Source organism: Phoca vitulina, unplaced genomic scaffold (genome assembly GCF_004348235.1).
Source record: "Phoca vitulina isolate PV1807 unplaced genomic scaffold, GSC_HSeal_1.0 scaffold13, whole genome shotgun sequence".
Taxonomy (NCBI): domain Eukaryota; kingdom Metazoa; phylum Chordata; class Mammalia; order Carnivora; family Phocidae; genus Phoca; species Phoca vitulina.
The window spans coordinates 39,670,968-39,690,804 of record NW_022589716.1 but is presented as its reverse complement, the minus strand read 5'-3'; positions in this window follow the sequence as shown (position 1 = coordinate 39,690,804).

Below are 19,837 nucleotides of genomic sequence, written 5' to 3'. Positions count from 1 at the left end.
TTAAGATTTTATTTATTTGAGAGAGAGAGAGAGTGAGAGAGAGAGAGCGCAAGAGGGGGTAGGGTTAGAGGGAGAAGCAGACTCCCTGCTGAGCAGGGAGCCTGACGTGGGACTCGATCCCGGGACTCCAGGATCATGACCTGAGCCGAAGGCAGTCGCTTAACCAACTGAGCCACCCAGGCGCCCTAAAAGCTTTTTATCTTGATGAAGTCCCAATAGTTCATTTTTTGCCTTTGTTCCCCTTTCCTTTGGAGATGTGTCTAGGAAGAAGTTGCTGCGGCCAAGGTCAAAGAAATTGCTGCCTGTTTTCTCCTCTAGGATTTTGATGGATTCCTGTCTCACATTGAGGTCTTTCATCCATTTTGAGTCTATTTCTGTGTATGGTGTAAGGAAATGATCCAGTTTCATTCTTCTGCATGTGGCTGTCCAATTTTCCCAACAACATTTGTTGAAGAGACTGTCTTTTTTCCATTGGATCTTCTTTCCTGCTATGCTGAAGATTAGTTGACCACAGAGTTGGGGGGCCATTTCTGGGCTCTCTAGTCTGTTCCATTGATCTATGTGTCTGTTTTTGTGCCAGTACCATACTGTCTTGATGATTATAGCTTTGTAATAGAGCTCGAAGTCCAGAATTGTGATGCCACCAGTTTTGGTTTTCTTTTTCAACATTCCTTTGGCTATTTGGGGTCTTTTCTGCTTCCATACAAATTTTAGGATTATTTGTTCCAGCTCAGTGAAAAAAGTTGATGGTATTTTGAGGTATTTTGATAGAGATTGCATTGAAAGTGTAGATTGCTCTAGGTAGCATAGACTTTTTTTAAAAAGATTTTATTTATTTATTTGACAGAGAGAGAAAGCATGAGCAGGGGGAGTGGGAGAGGGAAAAGCAGGCTCCCCGCCAAGGAGGGAGCCCGATGCGGGACTTGATTCCAGGACCCTGGGATCGTGACCTGAGCCGAAGGGAAACGCTTAACCATCTGAGCCACCCAGGGGCCCAGTAGCATAGACATTTTAACAATATTTTTTCTTCCAATCCGTGAGCATGGAACGTTTTTCTATTTCTTTGTGTCTTACTCAGTTTCTTTCATGAGTGTTCTATAGTTTTCTGAGTACAGATCCTTTGTCTCTTGGTTAGGGTTATTCCTAGGTATCTTATGGTTTGGGGAGCAATTGTAAATGGGATCGACTCCTTAATTTTTCTTTCTTCTTTTTCATTGTATAGAAATGCAACTGATTTCTGTGCATTGATTTTATATACTACCACTTTGCTGAATTCCTGTATGAGTTCTAGCAATTTTGCAGTGGAGTTTTTTGGGTTTTCCACAGAGTATCATGTCATCTGCAAAGAGTGAGAGTTTGACTACTTCTTTGCCAATTCTGGTGCCTTTTATTTCTTTTTGTTGTCTGATCGCTGAGGCTAGGACTTCTAGTATGGTGTTGAACAGCAGTGGTGATAGTGAACATCCCTGCCATGTTCCTGACCTTAGGGGAAATGCTCTCAGTTTTTCCCCATTGAGAAGGATATTGGCTATGGGCTTTTTGTATATGGCTTTTATGATATTGAGGTATGTTCCCTCTATCCCTACACTGTGAAGAGTTTTAATCAAGAAAGGATGCCGTACTTTGTCAAATGCTTTTTCTGCATCTATTGAGAGGATCATATGGTTCTTGTTCTTTCTTTTATTTATGTAGTGTATCACATTGATTAACTTGTGGCTGTTGAACCACCCTTGCAGCCCAAGAATAAATCCCACTTGGTCGTGATGAATAATCCTTTTAATGTACTGTTGTATCCTATTGGCTAGTATTTTGGTGAGAATTTTTGCATCCATGTTCATCAGGGATATTGGTCTGTAAATCTTCTTTTTGGTGGGGTCTTTGTCTGGTTTTGGGATCAATGCTGGCCTCATAGAAAGAGTTTGAAAGTTTTCCTTCCATTTCTATTTTTTGAAACAGCTTCAGAAGAATAGGTATTGATTCTTCTTTAAATGTTTGGAAGAATTCCCCTGGGAAGCCATCCGGCCCTGGACTCTTGTTTGTTGGGAGATTTTTGATTACTGCTTCAATTTCCTTGCTGGTTATGGGTCTGTTCAAGTTTTCTATTTCTTCCTGTTTCAGTTTTGGTAGTTTATATGTCTCTAGGAATGCATCCATTTCTTCCAGATTGCCTAATTTGTTGGCATATGGTTGCTCATAATATGTTCTTATAATTGTTTGAATTTCTTTGGTGTTGGTTGTGATCTCTCCTCTTTAATTCATGATTTTATTTATTTCGGTCCTTTCTCTTTTCTTTTTGATAAGTCTGGCCAGGGGTTTACCAATCTTATTAGTTCTTTCAAAGAACCAGCTCCTAGTTTTGTTGATCTGTTCTACTGTCCTTTTGGTTTCTATTTCATTGATTCCTGCTCTAATCCTTATTATTTCTCTTCTGCAGGTTTAGGCTTTATTTGCTGTTCTTTCTCCAGCTCCTTTAGATGTAAGGTTATGTTGTGTATTTGAGACCTTTCTTGTTTCTTGAGAAAGGCTTGTATTGCTATATACTTCCCTCTTAGGACTGCTTTTGCTGTATCCCAAAGGTTTTGTACAGTTGTGTTTTCTTTTTTTTTTTTAAGATTTTATTTATTTATTTGACAGAGAGAGAGACAGTGAGAGAGGGAACACAAGCAGGGGGAGTGGGAGAGGGAGAAACAGGATTCCTGCTGAGCAGGGAGCCTGATGCGGGGCTCGATCCCAGGACCCTGGGATCATGACCTGAGCCGAAGGCAGACACTTAACGACTAAGCCACCCAGGCGCCCCATACAGTTGTGTTTTCATCTTCATTTTTTTCCATGAATTTTTAAAATTCTTCTTTAATTTCCTGGTTGACCCATTTATTTAGTAGGATGCTTTTTAGCTTCCATGTATTTGAATTCTTTCCAAATTTCCTCTTGTGATTGAGTTCCAGTTTCAAAGCATTGTGGTCCAAAAATAGGCAGGGAATGATCCCAATCTTTTGGTACTGGTTGAGACCTGATTTGTAACCCGGTATGTGATCTATTCTGGAGAATGTTCCATGTGCACTCGAGAAGAATGTGTATTCTGTTGCTTTGGGATGGAATGTTCTAAATATATCTGTGAAGTCCATCTGGTCCAGTGCATCATTCAAAGCCCTTGTTTCCTTGTTGATCTTCTGTGTATATGATCTGTCCATTGTAGTGAGTGGGGTGTTAAAGTCCCCTAGTGTTATTGTATTATTATCAATGTATTTCTTTAATTTTGTTATTAATTGGCTCCTCCCATGTTAGGAGCATAAATATTTACAATTGTTAGATCTTCTTGTTGCATAGACCTTTTAATTATGATATAGTGTCCTTCCTCATCTCTTATTACAGTCTTTGGCTTAAAATCTAATTTGTCTGATACAAGGATTGCGACCCCAGCTTTCTTTTGATGTCCATTAGCATGATAAATGGTTTTCCATCCCCTACTTTAAATCTGGAGGTATCTTTTGGTCTATAATGAGTCTCTTGCAGACAGCATATCGATGGGTCTTGCTTTTTTTTTTTTTTTTTAAAGATTTTATTTATTTATTTGACAGAGAGAGAGAATGTGCACAAGCAGGGGAGGGAAGAGGGAGAAGCAGACTCCCGGCTGAGCAGGGAGCCTGATGTGGGGCTCGATCCCAGGACACTGGGATCATGACCTGAACTGAAGGCAGACGTTCAACCAACTGAGCCACCCAGGCGCCCCTTGATGGGTCTTGCTTTCTTATCCAATCTGACACCCATGTCTTTTGATTGGGGCATTTAACCCATTTATATTCAGAGTAACTATTGAAAGATATGAATTTAGGGCCATTGTATTACCTGTAAAGTGACTGTTTCTGTGTATTGTCTCAGTTCCTTTCTGGTCTATGTTACTTTTGGGCTCTCTCTTTGCTTAAAGGATCCCTTTTAATATTTCTTGTAGGGCTGGTTTGGTGATCGCAATTTTTTTTTAGTTTCTGTTTGTCCTGGAAGCTTTTTATCACTCCTTCTATTTTGAATGACATCCTAGCTGGATAAAGTATTCTTGGCTGCATATTTTTCTCATTTAGCACCCTGAATGTATCATGCCAGTCCTTTCTGGCCTGCCAGGTCTCTGTGGATAGGTCTGCTGCCAATCTAATGTCTCTACCCTTGTAGGTTATGGACCCTGAGACTGCTTTTAGGATTTTCTCTTTGTCTCTGAGATTTGCAAGCTTCACTATTAAATGTCTGGGCGTTGACCTATTTTTATTGATTTTGAGGGGGGTTCTCTGTGCCTCCTGGACTTGGATGCCTGTTTCCTTCCCTAGATTAGGGAAGTTCTCCAGTATAATTTGCTCCAATATACCTTCTGCCCCCCTCTCTCTTTCCTCTTCCTCTGGAATCCCAATTATTCTAATATTATTTCACTCTATGGTATCACTTATCTCTCAAATTCTCCCCCATGATGCAGTAGTTGTTTATCTCTCTTTTTCTCAGCTTCTTTATTCTCCATCTTTTTGTCTTCTATATCACCAATTCTCTTCTGCCTCATTTATCCTAGCAGTTAGGGCTTCCATTTTTTTTTAAAGATTTTATTTATTTATTTGAGAGAAAGAAAATGAGTGAGAGAGAGAGCACAAGAGGGGGAAGGGGCAGAGGGAGAGGGAGAAGCAGACTCCCTGCTGAGTAGGGAGCCCAATGTGTGGCTTGATCCCAGGACCCTGGCATCATGACCTGAGCCAGAGGCAGACACTTAACCCTCTGAGCCACCCAGGCGCCCCTAGAGCCTCCATTTTTTATTGCATCTCATTAATAGCCTTTTTGATTTCCACTTGGTTAGATTTTAGTTCTTTTATTTCTCCATAAAGGGATTCTCTAGTGTCTTCTATGCTTTTTTCAAGCCCAGCTAGTATCTTTATAATTGTTATTCTGAACTCTAGTTCCAACATCTTACTCCATACTGAGTAGGTCCCTGGCAGTCAGTCCTGCCTCTTGTTCTTTTTTTTTGAGGTGACTTTTTCTGTCTTGTCATTTTTTCCAGAGAAGACTAGATGAATGAGAGAACAAAATACTAAAATGGCAACAACAACCCCAGAGAAATATACACTAAACAAATCAGAAGAGACCCATAACTGAAAAAAAATTAATTAAAATAAATTAGAAAAAACAGAGAATATAATAAGACAGGTGAACAGAATAGAGCAATATACTGGATCCTGTGTGTGTTTTGGTCTGTTTGTTAGAAAGCTAGATCCCAAAATTATAAAGAAAGGAAAACTTATATATGCACAAAAATAAAATTAAATACAGTGAAAGGATAGAATGTAACTGTAAAAATGAAAATTAAAAGACAAGAAAAAACAAAAGAGAAAAAACAACAACAACAAAAACGAAGGGATATAAACAGACAGGTGAACAGAACAGAGCAATACACTATATCCTGAGTGTATTTTGGTCGGATATAAACAGATTTGGGTGTATTTTGGTCTGTTAGAAGAAAGTGCATTCCAAAATTGTAAAGAAAGAAAACATATATATATATATAAAAATAAAATTAAATACAATGAAGGGATAGAATGTAACTGTAAAAATGAAAATTAAAAAAGTTGATAAAAGAAATTAGTTGAAAAAAGAAAGAGAAAATAATAAAAATAAATTAAAATTGAAAGACTAAAGAATTATGGGGAAAAAGCTATGAATTCTATCTTTTGTATTCACCTAGTGCTGGAGTTTTGCAGTTCTCATTGATAAGTAAACTTGGTCTTGACTGGATGTTCTTGCTGATCTTCTGGGGAGGGGCCTGTTGCCTTGATTCTCAAGTGTCTTTGCCGGAGGCGGAATTGTAACGCCCTTGCCAGAGGCCAGGCTAAGTAATCGGCTTTGGTTTAGTCTACATGGCTTTTGTTCCCTGAAGGCTTTCTGTGCAGCTTTAGAGGATGAGAATGAAAATGGTGGCCCCTCAATCTCTGGCTGGGAGTCGAAAGCTCAGGGGCCCCACTCCTCAGTAAGCCCTCAGAGAAAAGCAGTCAATCATTCCTGTCTCCCTGGTCTCTGTCTGCACTCTGTGCTCACCCAGCTTGTGGCCGAACGTTTTGGGGCACATGACCTTGTTTCAAGTCTCCAAACAGCTTCCTGCAGCGCACACTCACGGCCTTCCTCCTGGGGGAGAAGGAGGGGTCTCGCTGCTTCTGCTGCTTGCTGGGCCCCTGCTCAGGGAGCAGTTGTCCGATGGTGACAGGTTCATGGTTTATGGCAACCCTGAGCTGAGTGCCCGCTCCTGGGCCTACAGTTTGTAGCCGGCTTCCCTGCTCCAGTGCCAGGGAACTCTGTTGCACTCAGGCACCCCGGGGTATCCTGTGACCCTGGGGATCCTGAGACCACACTGACTCATATAGGGTTCCACCCCCACATAGCCACCTGAGCACCTTTCAGGCGGGATGTCCCTCCCCGGAGCAGACTTCTAAAAGTTCTGATTTTGCACTCCACTATTATATCACTTTCCTGTAGCCGGCTTACGGAGGCTTCCTGCACCCCCTTGCCTGGGTGGCTCAGTTGGTTAAGCCTCTGCCTTCGGCTCAGGTCATGATCCCAGGGTCCCTGAGTTTGGCTCCCTGCTCAGTGGGGAGTCTGCTTCTCCCTCTCCCTCTGCCTGCCACTCTCCCTCTGCCCTCCCCCTGCTCATGCTCTTTCTCTCAAAGAAATAAATAAAATCTTAAAAAAAAAAAAAGGAAGAAAGAAAAGTAAAGGAACTGGGGCACCTGGGTGGCTCAGTTGGTTAAGTGTCTGCCTTTGGCTCAAGTCATGATCCCAGAGTCCTGGGATCAAGCCCCGCATCAGGCTCCCCTCTCAGCGGAGAGCCTGCTTCTCCCTCTCCCTTTGCCGTTCCCCCCTGCTTGGGCTCTCTCTTTCTAATAAATAAAATCTTTAAAGAAAAGTAAAGGAACTGGAATAGTCAAAATAATTTTTAAAAAGAACAAAGTTGGAGGACCCATACTACTTTATCTCAAGTCTTATATAAAGCTATAGAGGTCAAGATAAACTGGTATTGATGAAAGGATAGACACAGATCAATGGAACATAAGAGTTCAGAAAAAAAATTCAAATATGAGATCAATTTATTTTTTTAGGCATCTTTATTTAGATACAATTCACATGCAATAAAATTTACTCATTTAAAACATATAATCATTTGGCTTTAGTATATTTACAGAGTTGTTCCAAATATCACCAAAATCTAAGTTTAGAATATTTTAATCATTTGAAAAAGAAACTTCATACCCTTTAGCCATCATTGCTCACTTGCCCACTCCTCCAGGCTTAGGTAGCCACTAATCAACCTACTTTCTGTCTCTATAGATTTGCCTATTCTGGACGTTTCATATAAATAATATCCTACAATATGTAGTCCTTTTGTGACTAGCTGTTTTCACTTAGCATTTTGTTTTCAAGGTCCATCTGTGTTGTGGCATATATTAGCACTTCATTCCTTTTTATGGCTGAATAATGCTCCATTGTATGGCTGTGCTATATTGTATGTATGTAGTCATCAGTTGATGGACATTTGTGTTGTTTCCTTTTTTTGGCTATCATGAATAATGGTGGTCTGAACAATCGTGCACAAGTTTTTGCATGTACATATGTTTTTATTTCTCTTGGGAAGAACTTGAGCTTGGGACATATGGAGGGGATTCAGTTGTCCCTAAATTAAGTTGAATTGTGTGCTTAGGGTGTGTAAAGCTCCAGATGGTCAGTTTAGAACCAATGTGGGAATCTCTTTCCATGGCATCTGCTAATCTTTGAGAGTTCCTCAGGAGCAATCACTTCTGCTTCTTATAGGCTTTCTGTGCCCCAGATCTAAGTTTGTGGCCTAGACACTGTTCTCCTATGCTAGGAGTGTAATTGCTGGGTCACATGGTAATACTATGTTTACCATTTTGAGAAACTTCCAAATTGTTCCCCAAGGTAGCTACTCCATTTTACATTCCCACCATCAACGTATGAGGGTTCCAATTTCTCCACATTCTTACCAACACTTGTTATCATCTGTCTTTTTAATTTTAGTCACCTTAGTGGGTGTGAAGAGGTATCTCAATGTGGTCCAATTTATTTTTTTTTAAAGACTTTATTTATCTATTTGAGATAGAGAGCGAGAGAGAGAGAGAGAGAGAGAGCACAGGTGGGGGGCAGAGGGAGAGGGAGAAGCAGACTCCCTGCTGAGCAGGGAGCCCAATGTAGGGCCCCATCCCTGGGATCATACCTGAGCTGAAGGCAGATGCTTAACTGACTGAGATGCCCAGGTGCCCCAAGGTTCAGTTTATTTTTAACAAAAGTGCAAAGGCTCTTCAAAGGAGAAAAGATGGTCTTTTCAAAAAATACTGCCGGGACAATTGGATATCCATATGCAAAAAATGAACCTCAATCCTATACTCTCATCACAAATAAAAATTAACTCAAAATGGATTATAGAGGGGTGCCTGGGTGACAGTTGGTTGAGCGTCCAACTCTTGATTTCAGTTCAGGTCACAATCTCCGGGTACTGGGATCGAGTCCTACTTCAGGTTCTGTGCTCAGTGGGGAGTCTGCTTGAGGATTTCTCTCCCTCTCCCTCTGACCCTCCCCCCCCCTTGCCTGCGTGCTCTCTCTCAAATAGATAAATAAATCTCTATAAAATGGATTATGGAGTTTCATTAAAGTAAAAAACTATAAAAATTCTGGGAGGAAACACAGAGGAATACTTTTAGTACCTAGATCAGGCGAGAATTTCTCAGATATTACATAAAAAATATAATCCATAAAATTTAAAAAAAAGGTAAATTAGCCTTCTTCACAATTAAGAACCTTTGCTCTTCAAAAGATATTGTTAAAAGAATAAAAGGATGAGTCACAAATTAGGAGGAAATAATTTCAAAACACATATCTAATAAAGGACTTGTATCCACAATATACAAAGAACTCTCAAAACCGTAAAATGAGACAGTCAAAAGCTCAGTAGAATGTAGGCAAAAGATTTGAACAGACACTTCAATGAAGAAAATAAGTACATGAAAAGACGCTCAACATCATAGTTATTAGGGAAATGTAAATTAAAACCATTATGAGATACCCACTCAAATGGCTCAAATTAAACAAAAAATACCAAGTCCTAGTGAAGATGTGGAGCAATTGGAGCACTTAGACCTTCCTGGGTGGAATGCAATATGGTACATTCTGGAAAACTGGCAGTTTCTTACATAAAGTTGAGTATGTACTTACCACGTGACTCAGCAATCTCACTTCTAGGTATTTACCCTAGAGAAATGATAACTTACATTCATACAAAAATCTATACACGTATGTTTATAATAGCCTTATTTATAATTGTCAAAATGTAGAAACAACCCAAATGGTTCTCAACTGGGTAAATAGATAAACTGTGGTTCATCTCTGCAGTGGCTCAATAACTCAGCAGTTAAAAGGAACCAATGAGTGATATACCCAACAGCATGTTTGAATGGCAAATTGCATTATGCCACATTAAAGAAGTCATACTCAAAAGGTACATACTGTATATTCCATTTATGTGACATTGTTGAAAAGGCAAAACCAATGAGGATAGAAAACAAACAAGTGGTTGCCCAGGGTTTAGACTGTGGTGAGGAGCCAACATCAAAGGGACAGTAGGAGATTTGGGGGGATGATAGAACTGTTCTGCATTTTAATTGTGGCAGAGGTTGCAAAACTGCACGTGTTTGTTAATACTGAAGAGAGTGAATTTTACTCTATGTAAATTATACTTCAATAAATCTGACTTTTAAAAAAGAAAATTAATATTCTGAAAATATGAAGAACTCTTACAACTCAATAATAAACAACCCAATCTAAAAATGAGAAAAGGATGTGAATAGACATTTCTCTAAAGAAGATACATGAAAGGTCAATAAGCACATGAAAACATTTTTTTCAAAGATTTTATTTATACATTTGAGAAAGAGAGAGAGCGAGAGAAAGAGAGCATGAGTGGGGTGGGAGGGGAGGGACAGAGGGAGAAGGGAGAGGGAGAAGCAGACTCCCTGCTGAGCAGGGGGCCCCATACAGGACTCGATCCCAAGACTCTGGAATCATGACCCGAGCCAAAGGCAGATGCTTAACCAACTGAGCCACCCAAGTGCCCCAGTAAATGAAAAGACCTTTAACATTTCCCTAATCATTAGAGAAATGCAAATTAAAATCACAGTGAGATACCATTTCAAACCAAATAGAATGACTGTTATAAAAATACAAAGAACTGAAAATACAAAGTATTGGAAAGGATGTGAAGAAATTAGAACCCTTGTTCATTGCTTGTTGGAAGGTAAAATGGTGCAGCTGCTGTGGAAAACAGCTTGGTGGTTACTCAAAAAGTTAAACATAGAGTTACCATATGATCCAGGATTCCACTTCTAGGTATATACCCAAAAGAATTGAAAGCAGGATATTTGTACACCATACATAGCAATTGTTCATTGCAAATTATTCCCAATAGACAAAAGGTGGAAACAACACAAATGTCAATCAACAGACAAGTGGATAAGGGGCACCTGGCTGGCTCAATCAGTAGAGCATGTGACTCTTTTTTTTTTTTTTTTTAAAGATTTTATTTATTTGACACAGAGAGAGAGACAGCTAGAGAGGGAATACAAGCAGGGGGAGCAGGAGAGGGAGAAGCAGGCTCCTGGCTGAGCAGGGGGCCCGATGCGGGGCTCGATCCCAGGACCCTGGGATCCTGACCTGAGCCGAAGGCAGACGCTTAACCGCTGAGCCACCCAGGTGCCCCGAGCATGTGACTCTTGATCTTGACCTTGGGGTCATTAATTTGAGCCCCACGTTGGGCATACAGATTACGAGAAACAAACAAACACACAAACAAAAAACCCACAAAAGTGGATAAACAAAATGTGATATATACATAAATGGAATATTAGCCTTACAAAGGAATGAAATTTTGATACACTCTACAGCATGGATAAACTTTAAAAACATTATGCTAAGGGGTGCCCAGGTGGTGCAGTCAGTTAAGCGTCCAACTCTTGGTTTTGGCTCAGGTAGTGATCTCAGCATTGTGAGATTGAGCCCCAAGTGAGGCTCCTTGCTCAGTGTGGAGTCTGCTTGATTCTCTCTCCCTCTCCCTCTGCACCTCCCCTCAAATGAATAAATCTTTAAAAATATATGCTAAGTTAGGGCGCCTGGGTGGCTCAGTCGTTAAGCGTCTGCCTTTGGCTCAGGTCATGATCCCAGGCTCCTGGGATTGAGTCCCGCATCGGGCTCCCTGCTCTACGGGAAGCCTGCTTCTCCCTCTCCCCTTGCTTGTGTTCCCTCTCTCGCTGTGTTTCTCTCTGTCAAATAAATAAATAAAATCTTAAAAAAATATATGCTAAGTAAAACAAGCCAGACACAAAAAGACAAATATTGGGCCGCCTGGGTGGCTCAGATGGTTAAATGTCTGCCTTTGGCTCAGGTCATGATTCCAGAGTTCTGGGATCGAGTCCCGCATCGGGCTCCCTGCTCGGCGGGGAGCCTGCTTCTCCCGCTCCCTCTGCTTCTCCCCCTGCTCATGTTCTCTCTATATATATATCTCTGTGTCTCGAATGAATAAATAAAAAAATCTTTAAAAAAAAAAGACAAATATTGTATGATTCCATTTAGATAAGGTACCTAGAATAGGCCAATTCATAGAGACAGGAAGTAGAAGAGAAGTTACCAAGGGCCAGGGGACATCGGAAAATTAAGGAGTTATTGTTTAATTGGTACAGAGTTTCAGTTTGGGGTGATAAAAAAGTTCTGGAAATGGAAGTGGTGGTGGTTACACAACATTGTGAATGTACTTAATGCCACTAAATTGTACACTTAAAAATAGTTAAAAGATGGGGCGCCTGGGTAGCTCAGTCAGTTAAACATCCCACTCTTGATTTTGGCTCAGCTCATATAACAGGGTCGTGCAATTGAGCCCTGTGTTGGGCTCTGTGCTGGGTGTGGAGCCTGCTTAAGATTCTATCTCTCTTCCTCTCCCTCTGCCCCTCCCCCCTCTTAAAATGGTTAAAAGGATAAATTTTTACTGTATATTTTACCACCCCCCCCACACACAGAATCCAAAAACCATTGCTTCCTAACCACCAAACAAATAATACAGCTTTAGCAAACAAGTTTTTATGCAGTAGCATAACACAGTGATGCTTCTCTTAGCACCAACAACTTTTGAAATTCTCACCCCTTTTGTTGACAGGAAGGCACACTTTGGAAAGAATACTTGATTCTGATATCCTACCAATAGTGGTTGGAAATTATCTGAAAACATTTTCTACAATGAGTTTTGTTTAAAACATTGCACTGAGTTTTGGGAATGTAAATATAAAATTTCCTTACATAAATATGGGACAGAAAATGTTGCATTCAAAGATAGAAAGTTAGTGTGGAGTTCTGGTATTGAAAACCAAGGGGGCGCCTGGGAAGCTCAGTCAGTTAAGCATCTGCCTTTGGCTCAGGTCATGATCCTAGGGTCCTGGGATCAAGTCCCGCATCAGGCTCCCTGCTCAGCGGGGAGCCTGATTCTCCCTCTCCATCTGCCTGCCGCTCCCCCTGCTTGTGCTCTCTCTCTGTCAAATAAATAAGTAAAATCTTAAAAAAAAAAAAAGGAAAGAAAACCAAGAGGATTCTCCTAGGAAATGGTAACTGGAGAAGTGTCTCACAAGGTATGAATTATAAATCTTCCAAACCCACAGAAGGAAAACTAAGAATAAAGAAAACTAGACCAGGGTGCCTGGGTAGTACAGTTGGTTAAGTGTCCAACTCTTGGTTTTGGCTCTGGTCTGATCTCAAGGTTGTGAAATCAAGCCCTGAGTTGGGCTCTGCACTCAGCACAGAGACTGCTTCATTATCTCTCTCCTTCTCCCTCTGCCCCTCTCCCTCTGCACCCCCTCAAATAAATACATTTAAAAAAAATAAAAAAGAAAAGAAAACTAGACTATTGAAATAGAAAGAGAAGGTGTGCCTGGCTTGCTCATTTGGTAGACCATGCAACTCTTAATCTTGGGGTTGTAAGTTCAAGCCCCACATTGGGTGTAGAGATTACTTAAAAATAAAATATATTAAGGGTGCCTGGGTGGCTCAGTCGTTAAGCGTCTGCCTTCGGCTCAGGTCATGATCCCAGGGTCCTGGGATCAAGACCTGCATCGGGCTTCCTGCTCTGTGGGAAGCCTGCTTCTCCCTTTCCCACTCCCCCTGCTTGTGTTCCCTCTCTCACTGTGTCTCTCTCTGTCAAATAAATAAATAAAATCTTTAAAAAAAATAAAAAATAAAATAAAATATATTAAAAAAGAAACAGGTGAAGTAAAGTATAATAAATGTATAGTATAAAAGTATAATAAGTGTAAAACACAAAATTGGCACAAATTAATTCAAATTGATCAATAAGCACAATAAATATAAACAGATTAATTTTTATCTATTATAAGACAGAGACTCCTATAATGAATATCTTTTTTGAAGCTTTTTGATTTTTACAAAAAACACTCCAAAAACATAATGAAACAGAAAAACTAAAGGTAAAAGAGTATATACCAGGGAAATAATTGCCAAAAGAATGCTAGTATCAATCTAATAACTTAGTCTTGATATATGTAGCAAAAATCAACAGACTCACAAGGAGAAATTGGCAAATCAACAATCATGATAGAAGATCTTTTCATCAACATTTCTTAATGAAAAATTTCAAAGTCCTGGAAGTTGAAACAATCTTACAGTGTACACCCAAATACAGGCATACCTTGGAGATAGTGCAGGTTCAGTTCTAGACCACCACAAAAAAGGAAGTATTGCCAGAAAAGGAGTCAAATAATTTCTTTGGTTTCTCAGTGCATATAAAAGTTATGTTTACACTACACTGTAGTTTATTAAGTGTGAAATAGCATTAGGTCTAAAAATCAATGCACATACCTTAATTAAAAATTACTTTATTGCTGAAAAATGCTAACCCTCATCTGAGATTTCAGCAAGTTTTTAGCTGGTAGAGAGTCTTGCCTCCATGTTGATGGCTACTGACCAATCAGGGTAGTGGTGTTGAAGGTTGAGGTGGCTGTGGCAATTTCTTAAAAGAAGACAATGAAGTTTGCCACAGCTAATGGCACTTCCCTTTACAAATGATTTTTGTGTAGCATGTGATGCTGTTTGATAGCATTTTACCCACAGTAGAACTTCTAATAAAATTGGAGTCAATCCTCTCAAGCCCTGTTGCTGCATTATCAACTAAGTTTATGTAATATTCCTTATTTTTTATTTTATTTTTAAAAAGATTTTTATTTATTTGACAGAGAGAGACACAGCGAGAGAGGGAACACAAGCAGGGGGAGTGGGAGAGGGAGAAGCAGGCTTCCCGCAGAGCAGGAAGCCCGATGCGGGTCTTGATCCCAGGACCCTGGGATCATGACCTGAGCCGAAGGCAGACGCTTAATGACTGAGCCACCCAGGCACCCCTAAAGATTTTATTTTTAAGGAGTCTTTACACCCAACGTGGGCCTCGAACTCACAACCCTGAGATCAAGAATCCCATGCTCCACTGACTGAGCCAGCCAGGCACCCCAGGGAGATTATTACTGTACTTACCTCAGGTGGTGGAAAGAAAGAAAATGATGGATGGAAAGCACTGAATGTGGTTCCTAGTGGACAGGGGGCATTCAGTGGTCACGTCATTCCTGTGACACAGTCTAAGTGAAGAGAGGCTTGTGAGGAGCTCTTGCTGCTCAGGCGGTAGAGTTTGGACTTCCACTAGAAGGCTGTTTTGTCTACACTGAAAATCTGTTTAGTGCAGGCACCTTCATTAATGATCTCCACGAGATCTCCTGGATGACTTGCTGCAGCTTCTGTATCAGCAATTGCTGCTTCAGCTTGCTCTTTTATGGAGAGGGCTTCTTTCCTTCACCCTCATGAACCATCTCTGCTAGCTTCACACTTCTCTTCTGCAGCTTGCTCACCTCTCTCAGGCTTCACAGAATTGAAGAGAGTTAGGGCCTTGTTCTGAATTAAGCTTTGGTTTAAAGAATGTTGTGGCTGCTTTGATCTTCTACGCAGACCACTAAAGATTTCCTCATAATAAGACTGTTTCACTTTCTTACCATTCATGTGTTCACTGGAGTAGGACTTTCCTTCAAGTATTTTTCCTTTGCATCCACAACTTGGCTAACTGTTTGCACAAAAGGCCTAGCTTTTGGCCTACCTTGGCTTTCAACATGCCTTCCTCACTAAGCTGAATCATTTCTAGCTTTTGATTTAAAGTGAGATGTGTGACTCTTCCTTTCACTTGAACACTTGGAAGCCATTGTAGGATTATTAATTGGCCTAATTTCAATATTGTTGTGTCTCAGGGAATAGGGAGGCCTGAGTAGAGGGAAAGAGATGGGGAATGGCCAATTGGTGAAGAAATCAAAACACATACAACGTTTATTGTTTTATATGTTCTTGGTTCATGGAGCCCTAAAACAATTACAGTTGTAACATCAAAGATCACTGATCACAGATCACCATAACAAATATAATAATGAAAAAGTTTGAAATATTGTGAGAATTACCAAAATGTGACAGAGACACATGAAGCAAGCAAATGCTGCTAGAAAAATGGTGCCAGTAGAGTTGTTCAAAGCAGGGTTGCCACAAATTTTCAGTTTGTAAAAAAATACAGTATCTGCAAAGTCCCATAAAGCGAAGTACAATAAAACAAGGCATGCCTGTACTTAATACCTAAATCCCACTAGTAACATTTTACTCTCTATTGACTTTTACACGTAACTATCCATCTCTCTGTCTTTCTATCCATGAATTAACCCATTTTATTTTTTATGCATTCCAAAGTAAGTTGCAGTTTTCTTTCCCTTAAAGACTTCATTAACTAAAGTTGACTAGTTGCAAGTTTTTCTTTTGGAATAAATTTTGCATGCCATAAAATGCACAAATCTTTAGTGTACATTTGCTGAGTTTTGACAAACGCATACACCTGTGTAGCCTAAATTCCCAGCAAGATATATAATGTTACCATCATTCCATAAAGTTCTCTCATGTCCTTTCATAGTCAATTATAATGGGAGATTTTAATATACTTTTCTGACACGAAAAATTAGCAATGATCTATAAAATGTGAACCAGACAATTAATGGGCTGTAGCTAATAAACATACAGAGAATTTTCTCCCATTAATCAAGAATGCACATTTTTTGCAAGCACACAGAGAACATTTATAAAAATTGACCATGTACTACGCCTCAAAGGGATTTTCCACAAATTTCAAAATATGAGTATCACAAGACCAAATATATATATATATATCTTGCCATCACTTGGGAAGATCTTGCCAGGGCATGGAGCCAAGCATGGACAGAAGAGCAGGGGAGAGACTGATTCCTAACCCTACCAGGTGAGCAGCTGGATTCTGCTGAAACCTATTCCCGCTTATGTGAGTTTTTTTGGGTCTCTGTCATTTGCAACCCAAGAGTTCTGAATAGTACAGATGCTTACAAGGAAAGCTATGGTACAGTTATTCAGGCTTCTTGTTATTATATGAACAATATCACATTTTTAGTTTCTTCAAGTATATAGCACATTATTTTTTAATCATCTGTGAAATAGTATTTTTTATGATGGCCTCTTTATAGATGAAGCAACTGAGATTCAGAAAGTTTAGGAGACTCCCTCAAGATCACAGTCCAGTGAGCCCCTTCATATGGTCCTCAAAATCTCTGAGACACCCTCTGTCATACTAATTATACCCCATCTGTTCCCTTGTTCCTCCTCTAGGCAGTGAGCTCCTCAAGGGAAGGGATGGGTCTTCATCTTTGTGTCCCCATTGCCTGGCACAGGGCCTATTAAATGAGATGCCACTGAATTTACTGGCTGAATGGTTGAAGGAATGAATGACTAATTCTCATGCCAAAAAGCAAGAGATAATGTGTGAGATTGAGGGAGGAAGAGAAAGATATGTTTTTTAAAAAAGATTTTATTTATTTATTTTAGAGAGGTAGAGAGAGTGCAAGCAGGGGTAGGGGCAGAGGGAGAGGAAGAGAATTTCAAGCAGACCCAGCACTAAGTGCAGAGCCCGATGCAGGGCTTGATCTCACCACCCTGAGATTATGACCTGAGCCAAAATCAAGAGTCAAAAGCTTAACCAACTAAGGCCACCCAGGTGCCCCAAGATATGGTTTTTATTAGGATTCTTGCAGGAAGGAACGTTGGAGAGAAAGCTAATTCAAACCATTGTAAACAAAAAAAGGGAGGATTTGGGGCACCTGAGTGGCTCAGATGGTTAAGCCTCTGCCTTCAGCTCAGGTCATGATCTACAGGTCCTGGGATTGAGCCCCATGTTGGGCTCCCAGCTCAGCGGGGAACCTGCTTCTCCCTCTCCCTCTGTCTCTCCCTGTACTTGTGCTCTTTCTGTCTCTCTCTCTCAAATGAATAAATAAAATCTTAAAAAAAAAAAAAAACTAAAAAAAAGGGGGGGACATGTAAAAGAACCATGTAAAGACAGGTATGACTTCAACTGTAGGGTTTCAAACAGTATTAAGAATCTCTCCACCTTTCAGGGGTACCTGGCTGGCTCAGTTTGGTGGAGCATGCATCTTTTGATTTGGGGTTGTGAGTTCAAACCCCACCTTGGGTATGGAGATTGCTTAAAAATAAAATCCTTAAAAAAAAAAAAGAAAGAAAGAAAAAAAAAGAATCTCTCCATCTTTCAACCCATATGAGTACATATTGGCCTTACTTTCCTCAGGCTCCCCAGTGGGATGGTGAATGTGACCATCTACAATCTAAAGGTAGCATCTTTACAGCATATGATCCGAGGAATGGAGAATTGAACAGTCTCTTTTTCTGTCTCTCTGCCCCACCCTCACCTTTATTTCCCCAGGGAATATCTTTGACCAGAATGGGTTCAGTTGCCCATCCTGAGGCAAAATCATTAAAGCTTGGTGGGTGGGGCAGTATTATGGACTACATATTTGTGGTCCCATCCAAATTCATATGTTGAGACCCTAACCTCCAATGTGATGGTATTAGGAGGTGGGGTCTTTGGGAGGTAATTACGTTTAGATGAGGTCATGAGGGTGGAGCCCTTGTGATAGGATTAGTGTCCTAAAAAGAGACTACAGCTCTTTCTCTTTCTGCCATATGTGAAAACAGAAAGAAAGTGGCTATCTGTAAATCACGAAGAGTCCTCACCAGAACCCGACTATGCTAGCACCCTGATCTCCATCTTCCAAAACTGAGAAAGAAATGTTTCATGTTTAAGCCACACAGTCTATGGTATCTTGTAATACCAGTCTGAGCTAAGACAGGCAGTATAATTGGCTGGCCTGGGACTCATATCTACTTCTGCCTAGAGCGGGGAGGAGAGGAAGTTTCTTAAAAGAAGTTGAATACTATTATCAGAAGAAAGAAAAAGGGAATGCTGGACAGACAGACAAACCCCATAGATTTTCCATTTTAGCTTTTCTTTTCTTTTTTAAGTGAGTTCTATACCGAACGTGCCACTGAAATCAAGAGTCAGATGCCATCCTGACTGAGCCAACCAGGCACCCCTGGTTCCCTTAAGCTTTATACACACATTTAAGGATTGATTCCTGAAGGGGTGACAACATTATTGATTTTAATCCTCACAGGCATAAATTAACCTATTTTGTGTGGTAATGTTCTAGAGACTTTATAGATAAGAGTAAATCCTATAAGTAAATATGAATTCTTTACAATTTTCCACATATTGCTCGTTTTTAAAGGATTAATAATATATTAAAGGCAGAATGGTTTGAATGTCTCCACATCTGAAAATGGACTTTTTTTTTTTCCTTTTCTTCAGTCTATCTCCGTTTTTTGAAACTTTTAGCACCTAAGAACTACAGGTTGGGGTGGTATACATGAAAACTTGCTTATAGTACTTCATGGACAATTAAGGAATTTTTAAAGGGTGATTTACACCACATTTCTCCCCAACTGCATTTGTTTCTAAAGATTTTATTTTTTAAGTAAACTCTACATGCAACATGGGGCTTGAGCTCAATGTGGATAGATCAATGCAAGGGTCAAATGCACTAGTATTGACCAAGCTAGTCCCAGGTTTGAATCCTGGAACTCCCACTTTTTAGCTATGCAATAATAATGGCAAATAGCTTTTGAAATGTTTTGCAAGTGCTCAGCACTTTTTGTGCACAATATCTCATTCAACATTCCTGAAAACTCTCAGAGGGAGATACTACTATTATCATCATCCCCATTTTAGAGATGAGGAAACTAATTAAGAATATGGGCTCTGGAGCAGGCCTCCTGAGGCTAAATCCCAGCTCTCCTAATTGCTAGAGGTGTGACTTTGGGCAAATTACTCATCTTCAGTGTCCCCCTCTGTAAAATGGGCATATAATAGTACTTACCTGTATTCGTTTGCTAGGGCTGCCATTACAGACTGAGTGGCTTAAACAAACAAATTAATTTTCACACAGTCCTGGTGGCTAGATGTCCAAGATCAAGATGTCAGAAAGTCTTGTTTCTTCTGAGGCCTCTCTCTTTGGCTTGTATATGGCCACCTTCTTGCTGTGTCCTCCATGGTCATCCTATGGTCTCTGTGTTGTCTGTGTCCTAATTTCCTCTTCGTATAAGGACACCAGTGATACTAGATTATGGTCCACCCATATGACCTCATTTTACCTTCATCACCTCTTCAAAGATTTTTTTTTTATTCTTAAGTAATCTCTACACCCAACGTGGGGCTCGAACTTAAAACCCTGAGATCAAGAGTTGCATGCTCCTCCAACTGACTGAGCCAACCAGGCGCCCCTCCTTCATCACCTCTTTGAAGTCTCTGTCTCAG